Source organism: Triticum urartu, chromosome 2 (genome assembly GCF_003073215.2).
Source record: "Triticum urartu cultivar G1812 chromosome 2, Tu2.1, whole genome shotgun sequence".
NCBI classification, from domain to species: domain Eukaryota; kingdom Viridiplantae; phylum Streptophyta; class Magnoliopsida; order Poales; family Poaceae; genus Triticum; species Triticum urartu.
The window spans coordinates 17407940-17411907 of NC_053023.1; positions in this window are offsets into that span (position 1 = coordinate 17407940).

Consider the following 3968-nt stretch of genomic DNA (forward strand, 5'->3'; position numbering starts at 1 on the left):
AACGTCCAAGAGTCTACTAGACTCAATGATCTAGATCACATCACTATGTGATAAACACTCAAAGAGTTCTGGGTTTGATCATGTTATGCTTGTGAGGGAGGTTGTAGTCAACGGGTCTTGCCATACTCAGATCCCTATGTATTTCGCAAAACTTTATGTCATATCGTAGATGCTGCTACCATGTTCCACTTGGAGCTATTCCAAATTGTTGCTCCATTATACGTATCCGGTATCTCTACTCAGAGCTATCCGGATAGGTGTTAAGCTTGCATCGACGTAACTCTTTACGTCGAACTCTTTATCACCTCCATAACCGAGAAACATTTCCTTATTCCTCTAAGGAAAATTTTGACTGCTATCTGCTAATCTACTCCTAGATCACCTTTGTACCCTCTTGCCAGACATGTGGCAAGGCACACATCAGGTGCGGTACTCAGCATGGCATACCGTATAGAGCCTATGACAAAAGCATAGGGTATGACCTTCGTCCTTCCTCTTTCTTCTGCCATGGTCAATCTTTGAGTCTTACTCAACTTCACACCTTACAACTCAGGTAAGAACCCCTTCTTTGACAGATCTATTTTGAACTCCTTCAAAAACATGTCAAGGTGTGCGTTCTTTGAAAGTATCATCAGGCATCTTGATCTATCTATAGATCTTGATGCCCAATATGTAAGCAGCTTTATCCAGGTCTTCCTTTGAAAAACACCCTTCAAACAACCGTTTATGCTTTCCAGAAATTCTACATTATTTCGGATCAACAATATGTCATCCACATATACTTATCAGAAATGTTGTAGTGCTCCCACTCACTTTCTTGTAAATACAAGTTTCTAACAAACATTGTATAAACCTAAAAGCTTTGATCACTCCATCAAAACATATATTCCGATTCCGAGATGCTTGCTCTAGTCCATAGAAGGATTGCTGGAGCCAGCATACCTTTTAGCATCCTTAGGATCGACAAAACCTTTTATTGTATCACATACAACTTTCTTACAAAAACTGGTAATGAAACTTGTTTTGACATCCATTTGTAAGATTTCATAATCGAAAAATACAGCTAATGCTAACATGATTCCGATGGACTTAAGCATCGCTACGGGTGAGAAATTCTCATCGTAGTCAACTCCTTGAACTTGTGAAAAGACTCTTTCCCACAAGTCGAGCTTCATAGACGGTAACATTACCGCCCACGTCCATCTTCTTCTTAAAGATCCATTTATCTCAATGGCTCGCTGATCATCGGGCAAGTCCACCAAAGTCCATACTCTGTTCTGATACATGGATCCTATCTCGGATTTCATGGCTTCTAACCATTTGTCGGAATACGGGCCCACCATCGCTTCTCCATAGCTCGTAGGTTCATTGTTGTCCAACAACATGATATCTAAGACAGGGTTACCGTACCACTCAGGAGTAGTACATATCCTTGTCGACCTATGAGGTTCGATAGCAACTTGATCTGAAGCTTCATGATCACTATCATTAACTTCCTATTCAACAGACGCAGGTGCCACAGAAAACATCTTTCTGTGTTGCATCACTCTCTGGTTGAAGTAAAGGTTCGACAACCTCATCAAGTTCTATCTTCCTCCCACTCAATTCTTTCGAGAGAAACTCCTTCTCGAGAAAGGACCCATTCTTAGCGACAAACAATTTGCCCTCGGATCTGAGATAGAAGGTATACCCAACTGTCACCCTTGGGTATCCTATGAAGATGTGTTTGTCCGCTTTGGGTTCGAGCTTCTCCGGCTGAAGCCCTAAGCATCGCATCCCCAAACATTAAGAAACGACAACTTTGGTTTCTTGCCAAACCAATGTTCATATGACGTCGTCTCAACGGACTTAGATGGTGTCCTATCTAAAGTGAATGCAGCTATCTCTAATGCATAACCTCAAAATGAAAACGATAGATTGGTAAGAGACATCTTAGATCGCATCACACTGGTAGAAAAAGGGCCTATAGTCCCGGTTCGTAAGGGCCTTTAGTCCCGGTTCAGGAACCGGGACTAAAGTGTCGGTACTAATACCTCCACCCTTTAGTCCCGGTTCAATCCAGAACCGGGACTAAAGGCCCTCCATGTGGGCAGTGCGCAGAGCCCAGTCAGGAGACCCTTTGGTCCCGGTTGGTGCACCAACCGGGACCAAAGGGTCTCCTGACTGGGCTCTGCGCACTGCCCACGTGGAGGGCCTTTGGTCCCGGTTGGTGGCACCAACCGGGACCAATAGGCATCCACGCGTCAGCACTTCTGTGGCTGGGGTTTTTGTTTTTTTTTGAAAGGGGGGGGTTGGGGGTTTTAGGGGGTTAATTTAGGTGTTTCATATATTGTGTTAGCTAGTTATAATTAATAGAGAGAAGTGTCCTCTGTTATGTCTGTGCTTGGTCGACGCTACGTACTATACATACGTATATAGAGAGGACTAGACACGCTAGCTAGCTAGTAAGCAAACGAAGGAAACAGAAGATCGTCATGAACATATATGCATATATACAGAGAGAAGTGATATCGACCACCTCTCCTTCTCCGAGAGATTGGTCGAACAACAAGTTCTCGTATATCTATCTGACACTACCGGCTACATATATACAGTAATTATCTCTTACAAATATAATCATACGGACTCAGGGTTAACATAGAATTCTCCGTCTTCAGGGATCACGTGGTCAAGAAAGAATGCCGCCAATTCCTCTTGAATTCCTCGCATGCGAGCTGGTGCTAGGAGTTCATCCCGCTTCCGAAACATCTAATTTAAAGAAGGGGGTCAATACATATATATATATGAATGAATGAAACTCAACACAAATGATGGTAATAAAATAAAATTGTGAATGTTGTTATTTACGTACTTCATATTGTTCGTCAGTGTAGCCCCGCTCACAGGTCGTGTGGCGGATGGACTCGCAAACATAGTAACCACAGAAATCATTCCCTTGTTGCTGCCACAACCACTTTACAAGAAATAGAGGTTAATCAAACTGATAAGCAAGAATGCCAAATGGTATTGATGAAACTAGCGCTTGAATGACTAGTAGATGCGCTTAAAATGCTACTATAGCTGTACTTACTTTCGGGTGTCTAAATTGCAGCTCCTTCGGCAGTCCCGGAGCTTTTCTGGTGAATTTTCTCCAAACCCTGCCGGACAAAGAAAACAATTACTTGATATATCAGGAAATGAACAAAGTTGCTGATATGGTGGATAATGATCGATTTAACTTACTTCTCGAGTATTTGAGTCATGTCTGCATAGTCCTTGGGATCTTTTCGTCTTGAGTCTAAGACGGTTACTAGTCCCTGCTCAAGCTTAATATGTAGGAGAATATAGTGGAAACTGCACACGCATGCATAACTCATCAATTACATTACTATAACCTTGACTAATATATAAGGGAAACCGAATACGCACAAGACAGTAACACTCACTTGAAGTTGTAAGGAAAGAGTATTATATCTTTGTTTTGATTTATTATCAACGATTCTAGCATGCTGGCCTCGGTTTCTGCGGCATGAAATTTAACCTGAGTTGCATCTATGAGATTTGTGTTAATGAACCCAATATCACCGACTTGTCTTTTCTTCAATTCGATGATCTTCAATCTGCATAATATAGTGAGGATGATTATAAATACATGCAATGAAAGAGCTAAGCTATATAGAGAAACTTAATGACAGAAGTAGTACTACTTACAGACAGTAGCAGGTGACAGTTGCTTTATCGAGGGCCAATTGATTGAAGAACTGATAGAACTCCTCAAATGGAACAGGCAACAGATCAATTCCAACGAGGTCATGCTCCGGTTTAACTCTCGCATACAAAGTACTCCTCCCCCCAGAGTCTCTGCAGATTTTCAAGTACCAATCATGCAATCTTCGCATCATCGTTGATAGAGATCTTTCATCTTTGACGAGAGGCTTCCCGTACTCGTATCTTTGTATCTGCACGTCCATGGGGTCATAATGTACTTC